The 16482-nt window shown below is 38.8% G+C and overlaps 3 long non-coding RNA genes across 3 annotated transcripts; 2 read left to right on the top strand and 1 right to left on the bottom strand.

Moving 5' to 3' along the window:
* The first annotated feature begins 176 nt into the window (after positions 1–176).
* LOC124112987 lies at positions 177–1647 on the top strand. Its single transcript, XR_006857708.2, has 3 exons — positions 177–291; positions 915–1017; positions 1493–1647. It is a non-coding gene; the product is annotated as an uncharacterized LOC124112987 (long non-coding RNA).
* A 4795-nt stretch (positions 1648–6442) lies between these two features.
* On the bottom strand, positions 6443–8159 carry LOC124112976. Its single transcript, XR_006857706.2, has 3 exons — positions 8051–8159; positions 7531–7633; positions 6443–6591 (listed from the first exon to the last, which is right to left on the bottom strand). It is a non-coding gene; the product is annotated as an uncharacterized LOC124112976 (long non-coding RNA).
* Positions 8160–10557: 2398 nt separating this feature from the next.
* LOC124112968 lies at positions 10558–16114 on the top strand. The gene is made up of 3 exons (XR_006857705.2): positions 10558–10644; positions 11307–11409; positions 15959–16114. It is a non-coding gene; the product is annotated as an uncharacterized LOC124112968 (long non-coding RNA).
* Positions 16115–16482: the final 368 nt, after the last annotated feature.

Genomic DNA, 16482 nt, shown 5'->3' with positions numbered 1-16482 from the left:
TCGATCTCGCTTTGTGATAGCCATTTCAGCTAGTCCGGTATACCCGGGTAATGGCTACAACTACTCACCTTAACCTCGTGCATAACACATAAAGTTTTAAGAGAGTATAAATCATACCTTACAAATCGGCTGAGGAGACATTGGTATTCTTTTATATTTGCTTGTGCAGTGTATAAATGCGGTGACTTCAATCTATTCGATACCTTGATCCTGTTCGGAAGAGAAGCTCCACCTATAGCATCAATATGAAGGCTGCCGTTATTCTTGCTGTTCTTGCTGTTGTGCTGTGCGGTGAGTTTAAGTTCTGTTTTCTAAGTTTTCTGTTCCAAGGGGTCACATTTGGCCCAATCTTCAGTCAATGTGTTGGTAGAGCCAGAATCCTCTCAAAGTTGTTTTCAATCCCAGATTCTTTCTGATGTCCACACTTTCCTTTTGGTTTTAGAAGGAGTCGGCCTTGTCAGAATGAAGCTACATAGCTATCGTTTTACATTTAGTAATCCCAGTGAGGAAGTGAGCTGGGTTTAACGACGCCTTTTGCGGTATTCCAATCGTATGATGGTGTGTCAGCTTAATTCTGGAGGAAAGCCCGAAGTGATGCACGACTCAAATGTTTACCACTTCGGTGAAACTCACGAACATACGTATGGTGCCAACAAACCTAGAAACAAAAACGGGGCGAACCGGGATTTGAACCCACTATCATAAGTTTCTTGTGTACCCAAGGTACGCAACTCTGCAAAGCGGATGGACCACGACACACAGATATCGTTTTACATTTAGTAATCAAAAGTCGTCCATTTAAAATGTCGGTTAAGGTATATTGTGTGAAAAATATTCATTGCAACAGCCTTGTGCTTGCTGAGGGACCTGTATCAGGATAGACATATCATTCTACCCTTCATCCCTCTTTACAGCCAGCACTGTCAACTGTGACTGCCTTTGTCCCCGCATCCTTGACCCCGTCTGTGACACTGCCGGCAACTACTACGACAACTCGTGCCAACTGAACTGCGTTGAGTAAGTATATCTTAAAATATTCTTACAGAGATTCGTCTAATACCTCCATTCTAGGACAAGGGGTATTAAATCAAAGTAGAGTTCATCCCAGATTAGAATATAGTTGTTAATCATCGCCGGTATCGAAACTGCAGTTAATCCATATGATGATTAAATACCACGGTTCTTTTGTGATTTGAAAGTCAAATGTAAAGTGATCAAATCAGTCATAGCACCAGTGTATATTGTCGTGGTTAATACATACAACGTAACCTCCATCGTAGACAAGGGCAGAAAATCCAATGAGCAAAGAAACATGTTGTGGAATTTTGTGGTGTCTGTATTTCTAATAGCAGAGATTGATATAAATGAAAGATATTTTTTTTCAAACTGAAACTATCCCTTATTATTAATACATACATCCTTTGATATACTGAAGGGAATGTGCCAGATACAAGTTCTCATTCTTGCCTCACGATGGACCTTCATATTGCAGGGGTGCCGTCCAGGCCGCAGAAGGCGCCTACACCTTCAGTGCCAACTCTTGTGTTGCTGCCAGGAAGTAGATTACTTTCACCTTCACCTTTGACCAAATGGAGCGTCTCCGACTATAGAAGCACATATATGTTGTGCAATAAAACATAGAAGCAATCCATCTGGTCATGTCTGTTTTTTATGAACATTTATTAATACCGCTTTCTGGTGTAATCGTAAAATACAAATCAAGTTAATCTTCAACCGAAGTTTGAAAGTGTGATTGGACTAAATTGCCTTTTACAGTCGTAATGATGGCATTAGTTACAAGGCAAAAGTGTCCCCACCACACAGGGAGATGTCAAAGCCCATTATGATATTTTGGGGTAAAGCCTCCAGTAAGTGAAAGTCAAATTATGTAGACATTTCAAGGGTTGATTATTCACCAATTAACCGAGACAGGATACGACAAAGGAAGGATAGACCACAGAGTTGATTGATCACTGGCCATTCTCTGCCACCATTGTTTCCATCCCATCCTCATTTAGTCCGCTCATCCAACACGATGAACTCAGAGCATAAATTGTTCGGAAGGTTGGCCCACGTTAATGCAATGTTGACTTTGTATTGATGTACATATTTCCATCAAATACAGAGTCAACCGTCTCTGTTGTGTAGAGGATAGGGCGTCTGTTCGGAGAGAGAGAGAATGGCTGATGGTTCCATCCCCTGCCCACGTCATATCAAAAACGTTAAAATATGGTTACGTCATTAAGTTCACTGTGGGTGTTGTGATTCTGATCTGGGGAAAAGGTTTCATACATAGTTCATGGACAACTAAGCTGTTAAGTATACCCACATTCGGATTTACTGATATAAACATTGCTATCACAGTTTGGAGAGGTAGAGTCGGTTGTTTTGTCCTTCGGGGCGGACGGCCACGATGCATATACCTCGGTATACAGCTATCATGTAGGATGCCGTTATCATTTCGTCTTCTTTTCTTGTAGTTATCATTGTTACTTGCCTCAGGGCCCTAATATAACACCCGCAGCTCAGGGTACAAGGTTAGTCACTTTATGGCTGAAATAATGCCTCAGGGTACAAGGGTTCAAACTATGTTATCTTTTCAGAATGTTTCAGACCTATGTGTAACTCTGGACAATGAGACAAATCTCAGTTACCTCGCTAAAACTCTTGCCTGTATTCAATCACATATGACATCCCTCAATACGAAGTTCAATCAGTTTCGTGAAGAATGAAATTAGAGACTGAATAGACTAGAGGGTGAAAATGTCAGGTTGAGAAAACACTTATCAGACGTGGATATAAAAAACCGAGGAGGCTCAGTTCCGGCGTTGCTACTTGATTTTCCATGGGCTATCAGAAAGAAATGGGTAGCCATGGAGTGAAAGAGATAACAGGGTGTGGGATTTTATGTATTCGTTACATAGCTCACCCTGCACAGCGTACACATAGACAGAATTCATTGAGTGGGAACAGACATGTGATTGTCAAATTTACTTTCTTTAAGGATACATCTGAAATATTGGAGGCTGTAAGAAAAGATTTAAAGGAAATGAACAATTCAGAGTGTCTGAGATATTTTAATTCACTGTGGTATATATGTAGGAGCATTAGTTACTATAGCTACAAATCATGTTAGCAACAACCGCCCTTGTTTGACTGTACTATTCTCAAATCATGTTCAGAAAATGGAAATGTGATGTTAATTTATACCTTTATCTCAATGCGAAATCTGAGTACAAGAAGAGAAGTAAATAAACGACGAAGGCATACGATTCTAAACTGTGTGATGATATAAAGGTGGCAACTAAGCATGGAGCCTGTAAACGTTTCAGGATCACATTAAAAAGGGTGATACAAGGTAATACATTAGTTACTCCTTGTGACTAGATGTCTGGCTCACTTAATTTAAAAATCTACTAACCCCGCATTTAATAACCTGGAAGTCAAACCCTGTGATTGCTATGGAACGCAGTTTGTAAATTCTCATTCCTGTGATTGTCACGATTTATGTAGACTTATGTGTACTGTATTTACTTTGTACCAAAGGATGCCATGGGAAATAGTTTCTAGTTCTGAAAAGTATGTATTCATCCGTAAATGCTTGTATTAAAACACAATCTGGTAAAAACACAATTCTTCTTAACATCAAGTGGGGTAAGCCCTGGATGTATATTAAGTCCAACATTGTTTATTGTCTTCATTAATGAGCTCGTCAGAGGAATAGATAATGAATGATATTATGGTGTGTTCATTACACAAGATGTTAAAGATTTTTTGTTACTTCTACTTGTTGATTACGTTATAATGTTTTCATACTATGTTAATGGTCCACAGAAACAATTGGATGTATTATATTCTTTTTGCAACAAATGCGGATTGGAAGCAACTTTGTCAAATGAAAGGGTTTTTTTTAGAAATGGAGGCATCATTCCCAAAAATGAAAAATCGATATACAGCAATATCCCCATAAAGATGTTACTTATAATAAACATTTAGGTCACGATATGGCTGAAATATTACCGATGTGACTTTTAACATCAACTCACTCACTATAAACATTTAGGCTTGACGCTATCATCTAAACTATCATGGGCAGTTGCACACAATTTGCATCAAAAGCATCAAAAGCAATTAAACATGTCTATATTTTATCAAGCAAAATATACATGTATCCTTTTCTACAGCATGTGCTATACGTGACGGGAAACCTGCACCAAATACCAATGGGTTGCCACACTTCAGGAAGCAATTGAAAAAGGACATTCTTCTTCCTTCTTACTTCAAACGTTTTATAATGGTCGGAAAAAGACAAAATATTGGTTAAAATTACTGAGCCAAGATATCCTTATCAATGTTATAAACTACTGAAAGTCCTTGATGACAATGGTAAGACAAATTGAGTGTTCAATGTCGGATATTTATTATTTTCATGTGTTTAGTAATTTGTGTGGATTTCCCAAACTGTAGGGGGCATAAATGTATTCTTATGCTCTTTTAAACAAAGGTTACATGACATGTACAGTTAAAACGGGCATGATAGTATATCTTCTTCACATTTACTCAGCCATTACAATGATATCAAGTCTGCTATAGAACCAGAGAAGCAAAAAGTATGTCAGATGAAAAATCGTTTGTTTGGGCTTTATGTCCAAATTATGTCGTTACAAAATTTCAATGTAATTTTTAGATTTTATGTGATACAAGAGAAGTTGAAAGTACCTGTAAAAACTGCCAATTTGGAGAGATTGGGGATGAATTTCATGTTATATTAGTATGTGATAAGTATGAACATCTTAGAGAAAATATAATTCCGAAGATTGCTTTAAAAAGTTGTTAATGATCAGTCTTATCAAATCCAACAACTCTGCTGTTATACGTTCATTTGCCATATTGTTGAAACATAGTATTCTCTGTGAGATAGTTTTTATGTATCGTCTATATCATGCGACTTAAGAAATGAAAGTGAAATATCAACCGATAAAAATGTCTGTTTAAGTATGATACTTGTTAGGGAAGAGAATATATGGATGTCAACTTCTTTATTATGAGGAACACAACGTTTCGGAGTATATGATTACTCCTTCATCATGATACTTGTTGTGACCCTGCCTTGAGCTTGTCATTAAATGGATAAAACAAGGAGCCGGTTCGGAGTCAGCATTATGTGTCAGAGTAGAGTATTCGTGTTTCCAGTAGCATTTCAGTGTGCTAGCACCATAAAACCGACATAAGCATGAACTGGTACAAGCAAACACACACTTGTGCATGAAAGTAGGTACACGCGACGTTTAACCACACATGACCTCAGCTCAACCCACGCCGTCCTACCTCACCCCACCTCACCTCACCTCACCTCACCTCACCTCCAACGTGACGTCATATGAACCACAGATGATTTTATTTGACGACATTCCAAAACACAATGATTTCTCAACGTGAGATCATAAAACATACATCTTGCTGTATCCGTCATAAAAAAGACTGACCCTCATCCGTTTGACAGATGATATGTCCGAGGAACATTTTGTCATTTTTACGTCTTATACACAGAAGCGAGGATATGGTGAGGTTTCCTGTGTGGCTGGGAGTCTTTTGTCTTATCAGTGGCTTTATCATCAGTACGATATGACGGAAGCGGTTTAGGGCTTTTGTTTCAGGTGGGTTTTTTTTTCAAGAAAATAAGTTGACATTTATACTTAGTTCAAATTTCAAGATGCTTTGATGATATTTTCAAGATACTAAGTTGAAATGTCACGATATATACAAAGTAATCTTGAAATTTCAAGATACAGACGTTGAAAAAATGAATAAATAAATGGCCCTAAAGGCTTCCGTAAGATATAGTTTTCTCCCACTTTCAAATTGTTTACATAATCACAAACACACGTGAGCTATATATCCCAACAGACAAAAGTGTTCACCTCACTCTGTGACCAGTACTCAGAAAAGAATACTTGCTATCGTGCCGGATGGTGAGACACTTGACAATACACATGTGCATACAGCTATATCTTTGTCGACAGTCGTCAGCAGAAAAGATGTAAAAAAATTAAACATGACCAGGCTCATGTCTGTGCGATTAGATCTGGAGACACAACGAAAAGAACATGTTACCTTAATCCTTGCTTTTCCTGAAGATATATGTACGGACTTATTGTCAGTTTAATTATTTCTTGAAGGGGAAATGAATGGGTTTTTTCAGATGTGATGCAGTGTGATGAAAGTGACCTGACGTGACGTGATGTGATGTGAATCGCAAACAGATGTGAGATGAATTCAGCCTACACTACAGAGACAAATGTATTGACCTAAGTCTGTAATACATTCTGTCGTGTCGTATCGAATCGGAATACAGTGCAAGATAAACTTGATTTGTGTTTAACCTTGTCGACAGTCAACGATATTAATAAATGTACATGGAAAAGAGACATGAGCAGTTGGATTGCTTCTACATTTTATTGCCCAACCAATACGTGCTTCCGTTGTCACGGGCGCTCCATCTGGTCAAAGGTGAAAGTCATCTACTTCCTGGCAGCAACACAAGAGCTGCCACTGATGGTGTAGGCGCCCTCTGCGGCCTGGGCTGCACCCCTGCAACGTAATGGTTCATCGTGAGTCACGAATGAGGAATTATGTTGTTGTTGCTGTTGCATTCACTTCAATTCAATTTAGTTAGATTATATAGGATGCATGTATCTTGATAAGGGCAGAAAAGGGTGTTTTTCGTTTCATGAAAATCAATCTATGCGATTAGATCTCTAGACCCGATAAAAATAACACAAACATGTTTAAACGTATTCATTGAATTGATGCCCTTTTCTACTGCATACATATTTTTGCTGTCAAATTAAACATATATGTCGGCGACATATTGGTCAGATTCATTATTTCTTGAAGCGGGGGAGGGGCGTGATTTCAGTGACTGTCAGTATCATGGGCGTTAAATTGTATATACATACAATGACCATATACAAAAAAGGGACACTGTTATCACTTTTACATTTTCACATAGACAACCGAATCGCAAAAAGAACCGTCGTATTAATCATCACTGGGATTAATTGCTGCTTCGTTACAGTCGACTACTCACTATATTCTAGCCTGTTATATTTGGGATTAACTTGACTTTGATTTTATACTCTTAGTGCTTTGGTGGGTACATGAGACGGTTCCTGAAATAATATATCATAGATATACTTACTCAACACAGTTCAACTGACATACGTTGCTGTACGAATCTCTATAAGCATATTTTATGGATATACTTACTCAACGCAGTTCAACTGGCACGAGTTGTCGTAGTAGTTGCCGGCGGTGTTATCAACGACTAATGTTATCACTTTACACTTTCACATTGGCTTAGCAAATCGCAAAGAGTACCATCCTATTATATCATCATTGGGATTAACTGTGGTTTCGTTACAGTCGACTAATCATTATATTCTAGCCTGTTATATCTGGGATGAACAATACTTTCCTTGACACTCTTAGCGCTAGAGTTATGAGATGAAATATCCATGAAATACTTACTCAACGCAGTTCAACTGGCACGCGTTGTCGTAGTAGTTGCCGGCGGTGTCACAGACGGGGTCAAGGATGCGGGGACAAAGGCAGTCACAGTTGACAGTGCTGGCTGTGAAGAGTGATGAAGGGTAGAATGATATTGCTATCCTGATACAGGTCCATGAGGAAGCTGTTGGTTTTTGCAATGAATACTTTCCACACAGTATACCTTCATCAACACTTTACATTTTGTCCAAACGACTTTTTTATATTAAATGTAACACGATAGCAATGCAGCTTCATTACGACGCGGTCGATTCCTTCTGAAGCCAACAAGCACCTGTGGGATACTGACAAACCAAGGATCGAAATCAGAACGAATCTGGGATTCAAAACAACTTTAAGAGGATTCTGGCCCTGTTAGCACATCGACTTGCTCCATCTCAGATAATTGGGCCAACAGTGACCCCTTGCAATATGCACAACGAATTGTGGATGTACTTTGGAAAATAACGAATAGAACTTATAAAACATAACCTAAACTCACCGCACAGCACCACAGCAAGAACAGCAAGAATAACAGCAGCCTTCATCTTGATACTATTGTTGGAGCTTCTCTTCCGAAAAGAATCAAAGTATCGAATGGATTCAAATTACTGTATTTATACACTACACAGACCCTATAAAATACTAGTCCAAGTATTATATAGCTCCTCAGTCGTTTTACAAGTCAATTAACCATAAAACACGAACTTAAATTTTGTTTATCTTCAAACACGAGGCTGCTAGAAGTAGTTGATTTTTTTGGTGCCACGTTGTACCAACTTCATATCCACATAAAAATAATCTCATGTGAACGTTAAAAATATATTTATTATTCGAACGAAATGTTCTGCCATGGCATCCACATTAGGTCAATTTGGAGATTTGTTTTCAGATTTGCAGGTGTTATTGAGTGTTCGATGCACGGTTTCAAATTTTTCAAATGTTAACATTTCAGGGCATCGACTATTCAATAACATCCGAAAATCTGAAAACACATAATGTTTATCCACATTGTAAAATACAAAAGTTATCAGTAATTTTCTGCAGCACTCTCTTCTTGTTTACTCTTTCACAGTTGTGAGGCTGACATCACGTCACTCTGCAATGTGCTGACGTCATGCTGGAATACTGTGACGTCTGTTACGATTAAACACGTCTTGTTAGCAGAATGTGGAGAAAAAAAAATCGAAATTGTTCAGAAACACAATGGACCGAACTGGATAATGATTTAATGTGTCATTGCCCCGATGGCATAATCACAACACTAAAAATGGCTTCATCCACCTCTTGCTTCACATGGAAAGAACATCCAAACTATTCTGAAAGATATTGATTGAAGTTAATAATTAATTATTATAATTTTTGTAGTCTCACCGAAGAATGACGCCACCAAAGTCAAAATGTCATTAATGTTCTAACATCTTCACAATATAGTCATTACGACTCCAAGGTATCTTCAACGCCATGACTATTTTCCAAACAGCATATCAAGACCAATTCAAGGGGACATTAAGATGGTTTATAATCACTAAGATTATATTATAATCACATAATCACAACAAAAAAGTGGCTTCACCAAACTCACGTAAGTCAAAACAAGCATAATGGTGAGCTCACTGCACCAGGGCAGCAAGACAGAGTATAGAACTAACAACTTTAAACCTAGAACACAGAGAGATAGGCATGCACCATTCCTATTCGTGTACACTGGTGCCTGTACTATCGCATCTGTCAGTTGTAATTTATATATACAACACAGGTGGTTCATTTAGCATATAAACGCAATGTGTTTTCCACCTAGAACTTAGTTTCCTGTAGATTTAACTGCGCTCACTTGAATTTGGAATCGAATGCGCAGATTGTATTGGAAATTTAAAAGTACGGGATTGTGATTGGTCAATAAGAAGTTTTACATTACAAGAACCACCTCTCACAGGAGCAGCTGATTTGATTTGATCATACGGATGTCAATATTTACAGAAAAGTACTTCTTTAGTCACTGTTGGTAGGCATTTGAAATGATTATAGGTACAATAAAAGGTTACCATGTACACTACGTTAGTCACATATGTATGTGTAGCAATATAGATTGAAGGCAGAAAACACGGTAGAGATCGACTATAAGCATATCATAAAGTTCATGGACACCATAGAGCTTGATATTTGACGCTTTTGGTTTACGACTGTGGCGTGCTGTGAAGAACTAAATTCTTGAAAGCTTGCTTAATGTTCTTTAGAGGGCCCACTCCATATTGGCTACCCACGTAGAGTCTCTTTACTTGTGAACAGGACGTAAAATTTGAGGGAAAATGTTAAAAACTGATTTATATCATGAAACATGCCCAGTTCGTGAAAATGAATATAAACAAGGTACACCGAGTTTCTTTTTTATGTAATTGAAAGTTGAAAGAACTGTTGTTAAATTTGATTAAGTCTATTTATATTTAACTATCTACCAGTCCTTGAAATGTTGTAAACTTGTGCTTATAAAAGTCAGTGCATTTTGTTTCAAAGATAAGATGTCTAAGTGTCCAATCGGCAGTTGCATATTATGCGAAAAAAGTAATTTAATATTTAAAAGTTTTTAAAAAATGATATTTTAAAAATAAAACAATGTAGAAGTATTCCTTGAGTGTTGACTGAGCGCAAGTACAGTTCATTTTGGGGATATAATATCGCTAACTTGCGATATTTTCAATTAAAAATCAAACATATGGTAAAAACAACTGAGAGGTATAGATTCGTTTGTTCCTCAGTTTAACTGAACATTTTAATACACGCTTCAACCTTCGGTCTCGCTTTGTGTAAGACCATTCAGCTCGTAAAGTCCCGTATACCCGGGTAATGGCACATCAACTACTCACACAGCCTGGTGCATTGCACATAAAGTTTTAAAAGAGCTTAAAATCATAACTTACAAATCGGGTAAGGAGACATTTATCACTTGAATTATTTTACAGGGGCTTGTGTAGTATATAAATACGGAGATTCATTCGATTCATTCATACTTTGATCCTGTTCGGAAGAGAAGTTCCAACTAAAGCATCAAGATGAAGGCTGCCGTTATTCTTGCTGTTCTTGCTGTGGTGCTGTGTGGTGAGTTTAAGTTCTGTTTTTTAACTTCTATTCCAATGTATATCCACAATCCGTTTTTCAAGTGGGTCACATTTGGCCAAATTGTCAGTCGATATGTTAGTAGAGTCAGAATCTTCTCAAACTTGTTTTGATTCCCACATTTGTTCTGATATCGATCCTTGGTTTGTCGGCATCCCACCCGTGCTTGTTAGTTTCAGAAGGACTCGACCGCGTCCTATTGAAGCTACATAGCCATCGTTTTACATTCAGTAATGAGTGAAGGAGTAACTGGGTTGGAGTTAACGCTACTTTTAACAGTATTCCAGTTATATCACAGTGTGTCAGCTTGATTAGGGAGGAAATCCCGAAGTGATGCAAGTCTCAGACACGAGCACGGGTATGGTGCTGACAAACCTAGAAACATATTCGGGGCGAACCGGGATCTGAACCCGGCCATAGGTTCCTGGTGTGCCCAAGGGACGCAACTCTGCACAGCTAATTCGCCGAATTACCCAAATGGGCCACACGCGCCCTTGTAATCAAAATTCCTCTTGACTAAATGTCCATTTAAAGTGTCAGCCATGGCTTTAAGTGTGGAAAATATTCATTGAAAAAAACTAGTGTTTACTAAGGGACCTGTATCAGGATAGCAATATTATTCTACCCTTCATATTTCCTCACAGCCAGCACTGTCAACTGTAACTGCATTTGTACCCTCATCCTTGACCCCGTCTGTGACTCCGCCGGCACCTACTACGACAACGCATGCCAGTTGAACTGCGTTGAGTAAGTATAACCATGAAATATTCTGACAAATATGCTTCACATAACTCCTCCCTAGCCTTAAGAGAATCAAATCAAAGTAGAATACTCACGGATATAACTGGTTAAGATTAATATATAGTGATTACTCGCCCGTGTCGACAGATGTTTTCGCAATTTGTTTGTCAATGTTAAATTAAAGAGTTGTAACGTCAGTCATAGCAAAATACATACAATATAACCTCCATCATAGGCTAGGGCAGGATATCCACTAAGCAAGGCAACATGTTTGGGGACTTTTGTCGTGCCTGCAGATCGTATCGCATAGAGTGATGTTAATGTAACGATAAATATTTGTTTCTGCTTTTATTATCAATACATGCATCCTACATAATCTCAGGCAATTATTATCCTGTTGCATAAAAAGGGCGACATAAAGAATCCCGATAATTACAGAGGAATGTCTTTACTAGGTTCGCCAGGACGGTATTTTACATGTGTACTAAATCACAAAAATGGGCAGGTGTTATGAGTTCAGTTTCTGAAAATCAGAGGTTATTCGACTATGGATCATATTTTTACCTTGTGTGCAGTTATTGAAAAATGTCTTTGAAAAAAGATGAAATTGTAGGTAGTTTTAATTGATTTTAAAAAGGCTTTTGGTCATGTCAGTGGAGCAAAGCTATGGAAATTATCATTTTCCTATGGCTTAAATGGTAATGCTGAGGGCATTACATCGTATATACCGATGATTTAAGGCATGTGTTAGATGTAATACAGATTACGTTTGTCAATTTGGTTTGAGACAAGGATGTATGCTGAGCCCTATGTTATTCTCTTGTTATAAATGAATTAGCTGTAGATGTTATGGTACATGGAATTCATGGGATTCAACTCTTTCAAGATATAGTAGAAGTGTTCATGTTGTTATTTGCTGATGATGTAATTATGGTTTCTGATACTATATGCAGTTTACAACGTCAGATATATATTCTAGATTCATTTCCAGATACTCCAGATAAGTGGGGAATGACTGTTAACTTGCACAAATCTAATGTTGTGTTTAGAAGAGGAGGAAATGTATCAGCTAAAGAAGTGTGGTACTATAGGGTACAAGTTTTATGAGGTTGCTAATCCTTATAGATTATTGGGGTTAGTCTTCACTGTAAGTTTAGTTTAAGTAAATGTGCTGACGTGCCAAAAGGCTTATTTGAGTTACCTACTACAACTAGAAAAATATCTATTACTGCCTCCAAAGTGTTCTTTAATATGTCTGATCGTCAGAATAGTCCGATTATTTTGTACTCATCTTTAATTTGGGGGAGCACTAGATTTGAGAGTATAGAGAAAATACACTTCCTGGCTTGTAAAAACCTCTTACAAATAGGACCACAACCACCTAATGCTATAGTTTATGGTGAATGGGACCGATATCAAATGCATGTCAACTCACTCGTTCGCATTGTTGGATACTGGTGTTAAATAGTATCAATGCATGAATACCGCTTCCCCAAAAAGCGTACATGTCACGTTATTTAGATAATGTAAGGTATAAAAATTGGGCTTCAAATCTTACATATCTACTATTTCCTCGTCGTTTTGGTATTGTTTGGCCGTCACAAACAGTTCGAGATAAAAAAAAAAGTTAAATAAGTATGTTGAAGGATTGTGCTATTACTATGTTTCATCAAAATTGGATATCTGCTATAAATAACAATTCAAGATATAACCTTTGTGAAAAACTTTAAACGTTTGTTAGAACGAGAAAATTTAAAGTACCTTTATGCCATAGCTAATTAAAGCTTCGAAATATGTTTGCGAAGTTTAGAGGCAGACTATTACGGTTGCGAAATGATGAGGGTAGATGAAAAAAACTCGACATATGCATGAGAAACTGTCCTTTATGTAATCAAGGTGAGGTGAGGTGAAATTGGGTTTATTGTCGCGTCCAAGATTATTGCACTTATATAGCGACGTGTACGTGCGAGTGTGTGTGCGGCTGCTTGTACTAGTCCGGACTGATGCCGATTTATAGTGCTAGCACACTGAGATACCATACCGCAGTTTAACATGAATACCCCACTCAGACACAGTATACTGACTCCGAGCCGACCAGTCCTTGTTTTAGCCCCTTAATGCCAAGCGCCAGACAGGGTAACAACAAGTACCATCTTTTAACGTCTTTTGGTATGCCGCGGCCGGGGATCGAACCCCGGACCTTCCGCTCTCACGGCGGGCGCTCTACCACTAGACCACGGTGGCGGTCTTATGTAATCAAGGTATAAAGGATGAATATCATGTTTTACTTGTATGTGTTACTTTTGATGCTATTAGAATTACATATCTACCAAATACATGTATCACTAATGTGAATATGCATATATTTTTGACAAGCGATACAGAACAAATCAAATCACTGTGCCTGTTTATTTATCATGCGTTTGAAAGGTAAAAGGTTTTGTTAAATGTTGAAATTATTTATATTTTCACAACCATACTAATACATTATTTAAGGATAGACTGTGTATTTTTTCGGTTCATTGAGGCATGAATCGAAAAACCGATGTGCAAACTGTATGAATCCGCGTATCGGATTCTTACAAAAGTTTCCACATCGGTTTTTCGATTCATACCTCAATGAACTGAAAAAAATATATAGTCAATACTTATAATTCAATTCTACAACGTAGAACATGTTTTATCTACAATAGTTTAACCAATACAGTTGTACATATCGAAATAGACATAAATGACGAGAGTGATAAACATTCCAGGTGTATGAATACATACTGTGGCGTGACGTTTAATTTATGCACATAACTTCACACGCCTACACAGTCAGTAGCCAATCAACGGAGATGAGGATCAAAACAATGTTCATAGGACCTGTCAATTTAGGCAAGAGGCGAGAAGAACTGCAACAGTCAGACTGTAACGAACCGGAAGAAATATGTCCGGGAGAAGGCATGGTCAGTTACCGCCAGATTCAAACATTAGTTCCCTAAACACGGGAAAACTCAGTTTGAAAAATGCTAGTTAGAAATGAAACCTGAAGACATGAAATTTGTGGAACCGAGGCGAACGGACAAAAACACAGACGAGCGAGCCTGCACGTTTGCTGTTTCAATCCTTCGGTTTCAAAGGGTAGTTTGGACAATGAATATGTATAAATGTTGCAAAATGTCCTGAGCATGACAATACACGTGAGCAGAAATTATTCAACATTACGAAATGCCACGCCTGTCCGAAAATGAGCGCCTAATACGCCTAAAAGAGCGCCTGGTATGCTTGAAGCAGGATCGAGTCAAAGTGATGTTGCAAGACAATTTAACGTCCACAGAAACGCCATTTGGTGTTTATGGCAACGTTGGCAACAGACGACGAATGCAGCCAGAGACCATCCTCAGAGTGGCAGGCCACGCGTAACCAATAATCGACAAGACAACTGGATTCGAACAACACACCTACGAAATCGATTCCAGCCAGCAACAGTGACTGCAATAAACATCCCTGGCCTTCGACGAATATCTTTAACCGTACGTCGTCGCCTCAGATGTGCAGGATTTGTCGCCAGAAGACCTGCCAGACGTCCCATTTTGACAGGAAACCACCGTCAAGCACGTCTACAGTGGTGCAGACGGCGTCTACGCTGGACGGCCATGCAATGGGGACAAGTTATATTCACTGACGAGTCTCGTTTTCACCTCAGCCACAGCGATTGACGGATTCGAGTGTAACGACGTCGAAGTGAACGTTACGTCAATCATTGTGTCATGGAAGAAGATCGGTTCGGGGGCGGCAGCGTTATGGTATAGGGTGGGATTACAGCAAGACAGAGGACCCGTTTGAAAGTGGTAGAGGGAAATCCCAATGGAGAGCGCTACCGCGACGTGATCATCGGCCCTGTTGTTCTACCATTTTTGCGTCGTCATGGCCAAGGCATTATCTTTCAACATGACAAGGCCCGGCCTCATATTGCTCAACTTGTTCAAGATTCTCTTCAACAAAACAACGTGAATGTCATCCCCTGGCCGGCTCGCTCCCCTGATATCTCACCAATCGTGCACATGTGGGATGAGATGGATCGGCGACTTCGACGTCAACCACATGTTCCACAGACACTCCAGGAACTTCGAAACATGCTCGAGCAGATATTCAGAGATATCCAACAGGACTTTGTGCGACGCCTGGTCCATTCCATGAGACGAAGATGTGTTGATTGCATCGCAACCAGAGGTGGACACACACGCTATTGATTTGTAAATTGACATTTTGACATGTTCATGTTTTTTTTAAGACATCAGGCATTTTCTGAAGTCAGTATGGCAAATTAAACCATTTTAACACTTACGGGAGTCTTTTAACTGTTGCAAACCGAAATTGTTTCAGATTTGGTAAAAAACATAACTTTGCATTAAATCTTATTCAATGTCACAGGAAGTTTTGTTGTTCAGTATATATGGGCCTATGGCCTTGATACAGAATAAAGTATTTATTGATTGATTGAATACAACTAAGTGTACGAGCAACATAATTCCTCATTCTTGCCTCACGATGGACCTTTACATTGTAGGGGTGCCGTCCAGGCCGCAGAGGGCGCCTACACCGTCAGTGGCAACTCCTGTGTTGCTGCCAGGAAGTAGATGACCTTCACCATCACCTTTGACCACATGGAGCGTCCCCGACAACGGAAGCACATATTGGTTGTGCAATAAAATATATAAGCAATGCTTCTGGTTATGTCTATTTCACATGTATATTTATCAATATCCGTTGACGTTCAGTCCGTAAATAATGTTTAAATCATAAAAATAATTTTTTTAAATAGAACTGTCATTTTTTCAAAAACCTATGATCGTTGGTTCGATTCCAGGATCGCCCAGATTATGTTTTTAGTTTTGTCAGCACCATACCTGTTCTCGCGGCTTTCACCATAGTGGTAAACGTCCGAGACCTGCATCACTTCCGGTGATGTAACGGAAATACTATTCAAAGCGGTGTTGAACCCAACTCACTCTGGTCCAACAGGTGCTTTGTCCTGTCGGTCATGTATAGTAAAGCTACTCCGCTGTAGCTAAACCACTCAAACCAATACAC

Source organism: Haliotis rufescens, unplaced genomic scaffold (assembly GCF_023055435.1).
Source record: "Haliotis rufescens isolate VD_foot unplaced genomic scaffold, xgHalRufe1.0.p SCAF_5, whole genome shotgun sequence".
In the NCBI taxonomy this organism is placed as follows: domain Eukaryota; kingdom Metazoa; phylum Mollusca; class Gastropoda; order Lepetellida; family Haliotidae; genus Haliotis; species Haliotis rufescens.
The sequence above is the reverse complement of the archived record's forward strand: the minus strand, read 5'-3'. Positions and strand labels throughout refer to the sequence as shown.